Source organism: Myodes glareolus, chromosome 18 (genome assembly GCF_982192425.1).
Source record: "Myodes glareolus chromosome 18, mMyoGla1.1, whole genome shotgun sequence".
Taxonomy (NCBI): domain Eukaryota; kingdom Metazoa; phylum Chordata; class Mammalia; order Rodentia; family Cricetidae; genus Myodes; species Myodes glareolus.
Genome location: NC_142043.1, coordinates 8,260,587 through 8,274,305, shown reverse-complemented (window position 1 = coordinate 8,274,305; position 13,719 = coordinate 8,260,587). Strand labels below are relative to the sequence as shown.

The following is a 13,719-nucleotide window of genomic DNA, read 5'->3' as shown; positions in this document are numbered from 1 at the left end:
CAGCTCTCCTGGTAACTCTGTGAGAAAGGGATGCCAGTATCTCCAGCTCACAGGTGACAGTGTTGGACCACAGACACCACCAGGTGAGAATTATTATTATTCGGTGGTGGTGGTGATGACCTGTGTGTATGTGATGGGCAGGACAGGGGTGTGAGTGAGTGTGCTCTCTCATATGTGATATCTTGAGGTCACAGATTGATGCTGATTGTCCCCCTCTATCACTCTCCACACACACACAGACACACAGACACACACACGAACACACAGACACAGATACACACACACGAACACACAGACACAGATACACACACAGACACACACACAGAGACACACACGCACACACAGACATACACACACAGACACAGATACACACACAGACATACACACAGACACACACACACAGACAGACAGACACACACACAGACACACAAACACATGCCTCCAACATTGTGCTTACTGCTTCGTGCCTCTGTACCAAGTGCTACATGAACATGGATTCTCATGCTTGCACCGTCAGCAGCATTTTACAGATTGATCCATCTGCATCTGCCCTTCCCTGCTGATTTTCCAAAGTTACCTGTATAGCAGCATGTGTGTGGCAGGGGCCTGGGGAACACAACCGCAGTCCACTTGGGGATTACCAAAAGAAATCATTTCAAGGGGAAGAATTTTATGTGATCTTTCTACAGGCATTCCAACAGGACTTTATTTGAACATTAGCACACATGCAGCCTATATCCACCACTAATCTGCTGCTGAGATCTTTAAAGCAGAGACTGGAGAAACAGCTCAGCATTTTTACAGCACTGGCTGCTCTTGCAGAGAACCACAGTTTGATTCCCAGCACAAAAGTGGGAGCTCACAATGTCTGTGACTCCAGCTCCAGAAGATCCAGCATGCTCTCCTGGCTTTCATGGCACCAGACATGTATATGGTACACAGACATGTACATGGTACACAGACATATACATGGCACCAGACATGTACATGGTACACAGACATATTCATGGCACCAGATATGTATATGGTACACAAACATGTACATGGTACACAGACATATTCATGGCACCAGATATGTACATGGTACACAGACATGTACATGGTGCACAGACATGTACATGGTGCACGGACTTGTACATGGTGCACAGAAATGTATTTGGTGCATAAGCATACAAGCAGACAAAACACCATCTGTATAAAACTAACACTAAAATTTTGTAGGAACTTTAACTTTTTAAAAAAATCTATAAAGCAGTGTCCTCAGGGGCTCCTCTAATTGTTTAGTGTTTCTGCGACCATGCTCCTCTCTGTTGCTATATTGGTGAACATTATCGAAAGCTGACTGTGCCAAGCTAATGCCCAATGTTCTTGATACACAGATATGAAAAGCCAGACAAGCCAAAAATCCTACTTTCCACATCTGATAACCAGAACTCCAAGAGTTGTTTTTCTATCCATCCCATCGTTTTATCTCCCTGGCTACCTGCTGAGAGAAGCACTGCAGTAGCAGGCCCCCGAGAGAGGGACACGGCACTGGGTGGTCGTTGGCCCCCCGAAAGAGGGGCACAGCACTGGGTGGTCGTTGTCCATGTGGTGGTGGCTGTTTGCTCTGTTATTTCCATTAGCCCATGGATGAGGCTCAGCCATCGACTAAGGGTAAGCTCAGCCATGACTGCACTATTGGATTAAGAGGAGCAAATTCTGCAATGCATCTTGGCTCTTACGAATCCTAAATTTATAGAGGGCCTGAAGGTGACTGCAGAGACATGTTCAGAGGCATTATTGAGCCACCCAGATCTCAGAAACCTCACCTGATCCTCCACCAGGCCACACAGCTCCCTGTACTTTTTTCCCAGCATCTCTTGGTGAAGATGGGTTCACACTTGGACTCTAACCATCCTAATGTTCTCTCTGCTTGGCTGGTCGCTAGTGACTACAGTAAAGCTCCCCGTGAAGTGCTGGCAACTCTCATTAACCTACGAGGAAGGTACTGACTTGCTCAAATACCCATTTCTCAGACGGGAAATGAAGAATCACATAGGCAAGATAATTTTACCTTATGCGAGTGGGAATCAGAAATTAAACCTGAATTTACTGACTCGGCTCTTTTTCTCTCTTCTGTTTGGAGTGTTATACTTGTGTCTTTGAGTGCGTCTTCATGCATGTTTTGTGTGTGTACATGTGCATGTGTGTATGTGGGCAGTGGAGGCTAGACATGAACCTGAATGTCATTCCTCAGGCACTATCAACCGTGTTTTTGAGACAGGGTGTCTCTGACCTTGAACGCATGGATTAGGCTACTGCTCAACCCTACAGATCCACCTGTCTCTGTCTCGTCTCTCATGTGATGGGATTACAAGTGGTGCTACCACACCTAGTGGTTTGTAAACGTGGGGTTTTGGGGCTCCCACTCAGCTTCCTGTATTTCTAAAGTAAGCACCTTCCCAACTGTGCCATTTCCCCACTCCTACTCTTTAGTCCTATTCTAGAAGGCCACACTGTAATGATCTTCCCTATGCTACTAAGATTGTTTAGAAGGTCATAAAGTCCCTGTTACCCACACCTCTGTGGCATGAAAACACCCATAGACAGTCAAGAAGAAGCAGACATAAATGATGGCAGAACAATTAACTATATGGCATTCAAAGCTAACAGTAATAATGTTTTGATAAAACTTTACTTATAAAACAGGTGACAGGCTGGATCAGCTGCTGCAGTTGCCAGTGCCCATCTATGGTGCTTTGTTTTTTCATTCGTTTATTTAGACAAGCTTATTGATTGTCTTCCTTGCTCCATGCCATGCCTTCATCTAGGTTCTGGGGAGGCAGGTGGAGCCCACAGCGTGCCGACCACCATCATGCAGCTGGAGCCTGTATGCTTCACCTGTGACCTGGGTCTTACAGGTGCTTTACCCTTTTCTCTTATATGGGTGCTTCTCAGCTTAGACCTCAGATCACTAGGAGAGCTTATAAAGATTATGGGTCAGTCATTAGAGTTTTCGCCATACACACATGAGGACCTGAGTTAGATCCCCAAGAATCCAAATTAAAAAAAAAAAACCTCCAGATGAGCCTGGGAAGTACAGTGATCCTGTGACCCACTGTGATCCACTGACCAGCCAGCCTAGCCAATGCTGAGTTCCAGGTTCAGTAAGAGACCTCGTCTCAAAAAAATCAAGATGGAGGTTTCTGAGGAACACATTCAACATCTACCCTGACCTCCAAATATATGCACACACTTGAATACACACATGAACACACACACACAGTGTGTGTGTGTGAGAGAGAGAGAGACAGAGACAGAGACAGGAGGCAGGGGTTGTCAGGGTGGGTTCAGGTACGGATGCTTTTACAAGTCCCCTGTGTAAAGCCAACTCTGCGAGGCACTTGCCTTCTACCTCTTGCCGCCGCTCATTGATTATGTCAGACAGCATAAATCTTTTAAACTTTTCAAATTTGGGCTGTAAAATATGGCAAATGTCCATCTCATGGTATTGCTATGGTGTCTAAATGAGACTGTGTGCCTTTGAACTGTAGAGTGCTGCTCAGATACATGGCCATGGTTACTAAGCAGTCTCATTACAAACTGTAGAGTGATGCGCAGATATGAAGCATGGTTATTGAGCAGACTCATTACAAACTACAGATTGCTGCGTAGATATGCAGGGTGATTACTGAGCAGTCTCATTACAAACTGTAGAGTGATGTGCAGATATGCAGCATAGTTACCAAGCAGTCTCATTACGAACTGTAGAGTGCTGCTCAGATATGCGGCCCGTGGTTGGCTTCTGTTAGGAATGGCCTTCATGATGTTTTTGAACCAGGGTTTGACTCACTTTGATTCTTTGAATTAAGACAATGTTTGAGAGGAATTGTGTATGTGCAATATGCATATGTGTTTATGCGGTTATTTTGCATGTATGTGTGAGCAAGCAAGCACAAGTGCTCGTGTGCCTGTGGGGGACCAAGATTAATGTTGGAAATACTTTCCATCACTCTGCCACCTTATTCACTGAAGCAGGGTCTCTTAATCAAACTCTGAGCTCACTGATATGTCTAGTCTCACTGGGCATCCCCGGTCTCCACCTTCCCAGGCTGGAGTTTCAGGCGGGTCACCAGAAACTTGCATGGTTTTCTGCAGCTCTAAACCCAAGCATTTAAACCACTTAGCAATCTCATCAAACCCTGTTTGGGAGCTCACTGTCTTAGTTTGTTTGCTTGCTTCTTTTGTTTTGTTTTGTTTGTTCTCGTTTTTAGAATGTTTTTATTTTCATTTTATGTGTATGAGTGTTTGCCCGCATGAAAGTCTGTGCACCGTGTGTGTGCTGCCTGCAGAGGCTAGAAGTGGGCACCCTATGCCCTGGAAGTAGAGTTAAAAATGGTTGTTTAGCCTCCATTCAGGTGCTGGGATCTAAACCCAGGTTCCTTGCCTGAGCAGCCAGTGCTCTTAACTACTGAGCCATCTCTCCAGCCACTAATTTGAGAATTTTAAAACAAAATGCATGGCTCATTTTCTCCCAGCTCAGGTTTGTGGATGAGTGAGCTGCCAACCTTCTACTTGTTCCAATAGAGAGTCACACGGGGCCACCTTCTCCCTGGCATGGGGAGCACAGACCTGTGCCCTGCTTTTGTACAAAGGTCCTCAACTCCAGTCAGATACCTCATCTTTGGGCACTGTTGATGAGCTTTGAATAAACGGCTAATATACTTTGACTCCAAGACCAGTGACCAACTCATGGACTTTCTGACCTAAAACCTGGAGCCAGGGAAGGCATGAGCGTTTTCCTGGACATTGAGTGATTTTCTAGATCCTTCCTATGGAGTTTCCAGTTCATCTCAGCACAACCCTGAGGTGCAGGCATGTTTGTCTTTCTCATTAACAGTCTAAAAAGACAGAGAAAGGCTATACAGCTTGTGGTTGGTGGTGATAAAACTCAAATCACAAACCACTTGATCTCAAAGGACATCCATAGACCCTAGGTAATCCACACTCCCCCAGACTCACCTTCCCTTCCTTTCCTCCCTCCCTTCCTATCACCCAGAGGTATCTTCATGCTGTATGAGGCCAGAAACATTTACTACTACCTGACTTCTGTGTGTGTATAAGTGTGCATGCACATGTGATTTCATGTGCTCATGTGTATACGTCTATGTGGAAGCCAGAGGTCTACCTTCTGCATCACTCCTTAGATGTTTGCCTACTATGCTGTTGTTTGTTTGTTTGTTTGCTTGCTTGCTTGCTTGTTTCTTTGAGGCAGAGCCTCTTACTAACCTGGAGATCACTGGCTCTGTAGGGCTCACTGGCCAGAGAGCCTCAGGGACCCTCCTGTCTTCACCTCCCCGGTGCCAGGACGACAACGAACACAGGGCACCGCGCCTCCTGTTGTTGTTTTTGTTGTTGTTTTTAATGTGGGTTCTGGGGACTTGAACTTAGGTTATCATGCTTGCAAGGTGGGCATTTTACCAACTGAGACACACTACCCTAGCCTTACCCGGCCCCAGCCCCTGCTCTCAGACATGAACAAGATAAGAGTAAATGGTGCAGGGAAGACGGTCGCCATTAAGAGGGAGAATTCTAGGATTAGAAAGGAACAAAAAGAAAACTCACACCATTGCTGATTTCACCCTTTGTTTGCGCCAAGATTTCCCCTTTCCACTCAGTTTTCCTGTCTCAAAAATGGAAATGACAGTAAAAACTGCCCCTCCCCCAATGGGTGACACCCCACTCCCCACTCACTCCCCACCTCCTCAACCTTCAACCCCCTCACTCCACCACTTCCCCAAACCCACCCACCCCTCACCCCCGTGAAAGTTATGACTATGGTGGCTCCCCTAATTGCTGGTAATTGGCCAGAGAGACTGCTAAGGTGATTAAAGTCAAAATGTCGATCTGCTATCATAACACAGAACAGGAGACGTGGGAGATGTGATGGGAAAAAACCATAAACAGACGGGCATGCTGGTGTTCTGATACAATGTTGCTTATACCATAGTGTGCAAAGGCTGCATCTGGCTGTTGATGCCTGCTCCTTGTCTATGGCATTTTGTTCATTCATTTAGCCAATGTTTCTGGATTGTCTTTCTTTACAGAGAACCTAGGAAGAAACTCACAGTTCCTATAAGTGACCTTCATCTGATGAGCCTGGGGAAGCACTAGCAAAATACATGAGTTCAAAGCCAGACACCTCCTCCCTCTGCAGCATCTCAGCTGAGGACCTCAGAATGAAACGAAAAATAAACAAACCAAAAAAATGTGAGGAGAGAGTTGGAAGCAATCAATGCGGCCAGGAAGAAGGAATCCACTGACCCCCAATCTGGGCCATCTCAAGAGAAGCTGGCCACTGACTGAGCCTCTTAAAAAGCTTAAGAGTCATCCCAGGCCATAGTTAAAGAGAAAGCTCGAACAAAATAAAAACAAATGTGATCTTCAAAGTCTTAAATGTCAACTTGAAGGATGACTTAGAAGCTCTGGGATGGGCCAAGAGGCCCTGCAGCTGCTCCCTCCAGCATAGATGCCCCTTCAGTCTTCGGAGTTGTCACTTCCCTGGATAATATCGGGCGTGCGCACACACACACACACACACACACACACACACACACACACACACGCACACACCCTACCCACTGAAACCCAAGCTTCCACTCTTTACAGCTCCACACGAGGAGGGACTATCTAACCTTTGCCCAAGGCTTGCTAAACAAATCTCCATCAGTTCCTGACTGTCCACACACCTCCACCTTGTAATCTTCCCCTACCCCCATCCAGAACACAACATACACTATACCACACACACACACATATACACACACATATACCACACAGGCACACATATCACACACATAAACACAGGTCACACAGGCACACACACACACAGGACACAACACTATACCACACACACAGAGAACACAACATACACACTATACCACACACACACGACACATGCACACACACAGAACACAATACTATACCACACACACAGAGAACACAACATACACACTATACCACACACACACCACACATGCACAGACACAGAACACAACACTATACCACACACACACTATACACACAAACACACAGGCATACACACACAGAACACAACATACACTATACCACACACACACACCACAGGCACACATACCACACACAAACACAGGCACACAAGGCACACACAGAGTTGACTTCCTCTCTAAACAGCTCATTCACAGAGAGATTCCCATCATGCCTCCGTCGTCAGAATAACAGCCTTGGGCACACTCATGGGCAATTCCCACTAGTTACCTTTTCTTCAGGAAGCAGGGGTAACCTGAGGCACTTTAGCCATTGGTCTGACATCATGGAAAATATAAGACCACATGGGGCAGGATGTTTCTTCCCAAATCATTCAAATTCCTGAAGACAGGAAAACTAAATATTGAAAAATATAATATTCCCTTTATTGAGAGTGTATTATTCCTGGTTCTATTCTTAGTCATTTATCATAAATGTCAGCTCTGTACTAATGGTGCTTGGTATATCCACTCTCTAGATGAGGAAGCAGAAGTCCAGAGGACTAGTAGTCCCAGAAACTGATTCTCCCAGAAGTCTCTGTCCGCCCAGCAGGCTGGGACAGTCCCATGCTCTTCACAGTGCAGGCTGCCTCTGTACCCCATGGTTGAGTGGCAGGACCCTCAAGACAGTCTCTGACAGTCTAAGTCTAGAAAGTCATTGGTTGTTCCTGCTCCATGTCTGTTTGCCCTGGAGGGATAGCTCAGGAGCCTTGCTAACCAATCACTCAATGGGACTGCAGAGAAGACAAAAACTAGCCAGTATGGGATGCGTGGAAATTCATCTCTGGTCTGAGCTTGGGGAAGGGTCCCTTCGTGGCAGAAGGCCAGAGGGAAACTCCACAGATATGCATGGAAAGAAAAAAACTTACACATTGAAAAGGCTGCCAGCCTTCCTCTTACTGTGAGCTCTCTGAGTCCTGCACCGGGGCAAAAACATGTGGGTGGGAGTTCTCCTGTGGGTCCCCCAGCCTCTTCACTATTAATAGGATTTAATATTATTTTCGACTTTAAGTGACTGGAGCGAGGGAATGTAATACGTCTTTTTCCTCGGGAAAATTAAAGGAGAAAGCCCCAAACTCTGTTTCTATCTTCCTATTCCGTTCTATTTAATACTCAATTTTCTTTTCATTCTTGACTCTGAATCCAAGACTGCCCAGTGATGGGGACCATTCCTATACTGAGTCAAAGAACGTGGAGGCCAGGATATGGGAAACCAGATCAGGGAGTGAAAGTAAGTTCTCAGAGAAGACCCCAGCCTCCCACATGCTCTCCAGACACAAAGGCACCCCCACTCTGGCTGGCTGTGCTCTGAGTCCTGCCTGCCCAGCCTCCACCTTCCCCAGTTCTAAGAGTCAGAAGTTTGTCTCTCCTCTTTTTGTCCTGATGGGGGCACAAGTATTCCCTGAGTCTTCCAGGATCTGGAGAAGTTCTGAAAACCCGGCAAAGAGTCTGACACTAGAGTGTGCACAACTCCTCAGGAACAGGACAATAATAGCACCGTTGTGTAGCTTTTTGTGTTGTTGTTTTAAAAGAAAAAAAATGGGGGTGGGATGAAGTTCACAGTGTCAATGAAGAAACAGGAGAAATACTTCCATGCCCAAGGCAAGAACTGACACCACAGTCATGTCTGCGTAAACAGGAGTCCCATGTGCCTTCACAGGGCCCCTACTACCCCTGTACACACAGCCTGTCCCTGCGCTCACATGACCCTTTCTCCATGACATTGCTGCCTGCTCAGCCTTTTCCGGCACTTCCCAGGGGGTCAATTTGTATAATTTTTAAAATCCTCCCCAAATCTCAACTTCCTGTGGTTCTGTTTTTATTTCCAGATTTCCTTCCTCTAGTTCTCTCTCTCTCTCTCTCTCTCTCTCTCTCTCTCTCTCTCTCTCTCTCTCTCTCCCTCACCCCCCGCCCCAGGATGAGACCAGGCTCCCTCCCTCCCACCCAAATATTGTTGGTGTTGGTTGGCTTTCCTGCAAAGTATAAAACCAGAGGCTCTGGAGAGACCATGGCTGCCAATCCAGGCTCTCCCGCCACTTGTGTGTGATCCCAGCTATGGGCACACACAGGACTGTGCACTGTGCGATCACTGGTTAATAGGCCCCTGCGACCACCCGAAACACAGCACTGTCCTGTCCTCTTCTAAAAAACCTCGAACCTGAGAAACAGAGGCCACACTCAGGACAACACAAAACTGGAGAACCTCTCTAAAGTCAGAAAGTGACTTTTGTTCCCTGTGGACTTTCAGACAAATGTCCAGGGACTCTGCCCTGTGGCGGTATGAGTTTGCCTCCCAGCCTCCCAGGAACTGGCCACATACTCCCCAGGACGACAGAGAAGCAGCAAGGCAGAGAGAGAAGAGTTAAGCCAAGCCCAGACTTCAGCAATCTGTGTTCAATTTTGATAAAAATCTCTCTTGCTCTCCCCCACCACCCCCTCCCTCTGCCCACAGCGCAGACGAGTCTCTTTATGTTACCAGTATACATTTTGTTTTGGGCACTGCAGCCCATGTCCCTTCCAGAGAACCTGGAGCTAACCCCACCATTGGCACGTGGGGCAGAAACATCCACCCAGCCCCTGAGGCAGGGCTGGACACAGGACTGTAGCACCACCATCATCTCCTCCTCTCCTCGTTCCTCCTCCTCTCCCTCCTCCTCCCCCACCCTATTACCTGTGGTCACACTAGACCCTTCACGGGTTAAGTCAGAATCCCACCGCTACCGAGTTTTGACCATGCTGAGAACGAGTTTGGGCTGTCCCACAGGTGCCAAGAACCCCGACCTGGAGAACTCCTCTCCCAGACGCTTCTGGGCTGCCCAAGGTCCCGTTATCTGGAGAACAAGAGCCACTCTACTGGGCTGCCCATCTTGTTTGCCAAGGCCCTGCCTGCAAGTGGGAGCTCAGGGTCTTAGAAAGAACGCACGCACCGAAATGGGCAAAGGAGGCTCCAAAGAAGTTGTCAGCTTTGAGAGAGGAGGTGCTGTCTATGTCTGTTCACTCAAGTCAACAGAAGTCCGCTTCCAAAGCACTAAAAAGTTTTCCAAAGTTTCCCAAAGCAATGTATGGTGAATGCCCTGATGCACACACTCCCCTCTCCTCCCCCTGCGCCCTCACACAGCCACCAGGCAGCCCTCTCAGGGGGTCGGAGTCTCTGCAAACATGTTCCAGAACAAAACAGGCAACTGGTGGAGGAGTTGCCTTTCCGACGCCGACGCAATAGCCAAAAGTGAAGCAACAGGAAAGTGTGGTGATGTTGTCCCGCGCCTAGGTCCCTAGCGCTGCACAGCGCTGCACCTACCCTGAGGCCCGCATGTCGCGGCGAGGTTGCTGCTGTCCTGGCTTCCCGCAGGCGCCGCACTTCGCTAGCTCAGCTTGGTCCTTGGCTGCTCCGGACTCCGGAGAAAGCAGGCTGCTCCCTCCCGGCCGGCCTCGCGCCGCCGCCCGCCCCGCTCTGACGTCAGGCGTCTTGGAGCGAGGGATATTTATGGCGAGGAGAGACTGGCTTTTCCCCTAGGTGCTGATCCGAAGGCAGCAACTTGGGATTTGATTCGCAGTTTTCACACTGGGAACTGAGGTGCAGAAGGGAGACAGCAACTGGAGCAAGGCACAGTGAGGGTCCTGTTCTGCACTTGGCATCCAACCCTTCTTGGGGACTCCCTCTGTTTTGGAAGAATGTCATGGTCAAAGAGGCAAAAGTGGTCACCCGACCAGGGTGCTCCCCCACTTCTCTAGCCAACCTTTGCTGCAAAGGACCTTGTGGGGAGCCACCTGGCAGACTGGGACGCAGTGTGTGCCTGGGACACACTTCCCTGGGCAGTGTGTGCCTGGAAGGTGCTGGCATGCTGTTGAGAGACTAGCCAGGCACAAGGAGTAAGCATTAATTAGCCCGCTGCTGCACAGCCTAACAACTTTCCCATTTCTTCTTTGAGAGTGCATTTTTAAAAATTTATTTGTATTAAATTATGTTCCACACTACTTGCCTCTTTGAATACCTTCTCCAACTCTGAGCTGACCTGTTCACCCCCATTGTTCGTATGTAGCATTCAAGTCGTTCAAGCAGCTTTTCCAAACTTTTTAAACTTGTATTTATTTAATGTTTTCAAAAGTAGGATTCTGGGCCCTTCTTGACTGGACCGGAAACAGCCTCAAGTTAAGAACAACTGTCTCTATAACCCACAATACCTTTGGGGGTGCCTATTTATGTGTGTGTGTTGTCCACCCCCCGATGTCCCTCAGCAAGCAAATGATGCCTCCAGTTCACCAGTCAACCATGGCTTCCACATCTGTCCGTATTCTAACCACCATTACTCTGCCAATTCCATCCCTCTTTGGGTTAGTTTTACTTTTGTAAGAGAGTGCTGTGTGATATTTTACTCTTTTGACTTTTGGGGGAGCCCCCCGCCCAGCTCCCAAACAAACCACACACGGAGACTTATTCTTAGTTAGGAATGTCCGGCCTTAGCTTGGCTTGTTTCTTGCCAGTTTTTCTTAAATTATCCCGACTACCTTTTGCCTCTGTGCTTTTCTCTTTCTCTATTTCTATATACTTTCTTTCCTTCTTACTCCGTGACTGGACTGGTGGGGTGACTGGCCTCTGATGTCCTCCTCTCCTCGTTCTCTTGCTCTTTCTTCTCCTCCCAGATTTCTCCTTCTATTTATACTCCCTGCCCGCCAGCCCCGCCTGTCATTGCTCCTGCCTCACTTTTGGCCTTTCATCTTCTTTGGTTTTTTGAGACGGGGTTTTTCTGTATTGCTTTGGAGCCTGTCCTGGAACTAGCTCTCGTAGACCAGGCTGGCCTAGAACTCACAGAGATCCACCTGCTTCTGCCTTCTGAGTGCTGGGATTAAGGGCGTGTGCCACCACCGCCCGGCTTCATTCATCCTTTTATTAGGACATCAGGTGTGTTAGACAGGCACAGTAACACAGCTTCACAGAGTTAAATAAATGCAATGTAAACAAAAGTTACACACCTGAAAATAAAATTCCCCAACAGAGTGTCAGTGTGTGTGTGTGTGTGTGTGTGTGTGTGTGTGTGTGTCTGGATTTGAGGACAATTCAAGTGAATAGGCTCGCCCTCTACAATGGGAGTTTCAGGTCTGAATGAGGCCCTTAGGTGACAGGAAGCACCTTTGCTTACTGAGTCATCTTGATGGCCCTTATCCCTCTTTTCCAACTATTTGTTGGTAATATTAGCCAGCAACATAGCAAATAGTAAATAAATGTGATCTATTTTTGTAAAGAAGGAGGTATAGGAAAATAGGTGTAGAGATTTATCCCTGGCTTGTTGGTTTACTGTCTCCAGTAAACTGTCTCCTCTTAGATTCACCCACAGGCCAACCTAACTAAGCCATCAGAAGGCAGTCTGGAGGGGAGATGGAACGGTCTCCTTAGCACCTATACCCAGTATCATGTGAACCTGGGTCTGCAAGACAGGTAGCCCTGAGAAACGTCTCTCCAGACAAAGTGAGGGCAGTGACAGGCTGAAAGAAGAGCCACTCAGTTGTCTAGAAAGACATCAGCAGCCAAGGCGTGGACAAACCTGAAGACTGAGTTCTATCCCTGGGGCCTACACCAACTGCCGCTAGCTGTCTCCTGGCCTCCACAGGCACGCTGTGGCAAGGCTGCCTGTGCACACACAGCAAATAAAGAAATACATAAAATTAAAATAAATGAACAGAATAAAAATTTTAATTTATTTAAGCAAATTTTAAAAAACAATTTTTTTTGAACTTTAAAAAAAAAGATGTGAGATAGGACTCGAGAGCAAGAGAGTGTTCCAGGTGGGCAGTGATGGGGAGTGGGGCATCTGGCTCACCCCACTAGTTCTGTTAGGATGAGGAAAGAGCAACGAAAGCTCATAGAGGGTGCTTTTTTGTGCTGTATAATATTCATGAAGCTAGTGAGTTCCGAGGAAGCCTGAGACACGGAATGGCCAAGGATGTCTCTGTACCCAGACCAACCCTAGCACACCAAGAGTCCTAATGGAGGTAGGCCATCCTGAAAGACTCCCATCTCTCAGGAGTGTTCCCTGAACATAAATTGAGTCTCTGAGGTACACTCACTGGGACACATTTGCTTCCTCAGAGCAGGCAGCTCAGAATACCACAAACTTCCACAGTGCATCTGTCTCTGTGGGAAGCAGGCCTCTCAACCCCTTCTTTCTGCTCCCTTGGACGGAATGCTCCATCTGCACTGCAGACTTCCAATCAGCACTGAGGAAGACAGCACATGATCTAAGTGTGGGAGATGTTGAAAAGAACGCAGGAGTTCGAGGCCTGGCCGTCCTGGAACCCACTTCTTGCTGCTTTGGTATCAGTGTGGCAAGGATGTTTTCAGGCCCAGTGTTCCTGAAGATCGATGTCACTTGCCATGTTGCTGGGCTGTGGCATCCAGTGCTCTGCTCAAGCAGAGATATTTCCATGGGAGTGGTTGTTGAAATGGAATTGATATTTAAATGGGTGGACTCTGAGAAAAGCAGACAATACCCCTCACTTAATCTATAAGGCTTTGGGGACCCAGAGAGAAGAATGATGGAGCTTCTCCTTCCACAACCTGCCAAGGCTTGAAAGAATCCTGCAGGCCCATCCTCCCCCTCCCCTTGTCCCCTCCTCTTCCCCTTCCGCCTTCCCTTCTTCCCTCACCCCCATGCTTCCAATTTTCTCAGGACATCTT

At 47.7% G+C, this 13,719-nt stretch overlaps 1 protein-coding gene across 5 annotated transcripts in view; it reads right to left on the bottom strand.

Annotated features, from left to right (window-relative positions):
- Daam2 (dishevelled associated activator of morphogenesis 2) overlaps positions 1-10,498 on the bottom strand; it is a 110,777-nt gene extending 100,279 nt beyond the window's left edge. For 4 of the 5 annotated variants that reach the window (XM_087897901.1, XM_087897905.1, XM_087897904.1 and 1 more), the window contains exon 1: positions 10,345-10,498. The gene's annotated coding sequence lies outside the window, so the exon portion shown is untranslated. Of the gene's footprint in view, positions 1-9,717; positions 9,846-10,344 lie in introns of those variants that run through there. The other variant, XM_087897903.1, reaches the window with a different exon arrangement.
- Positions 10,499-13,719: the final 3,221 nt, after the last annotated feature.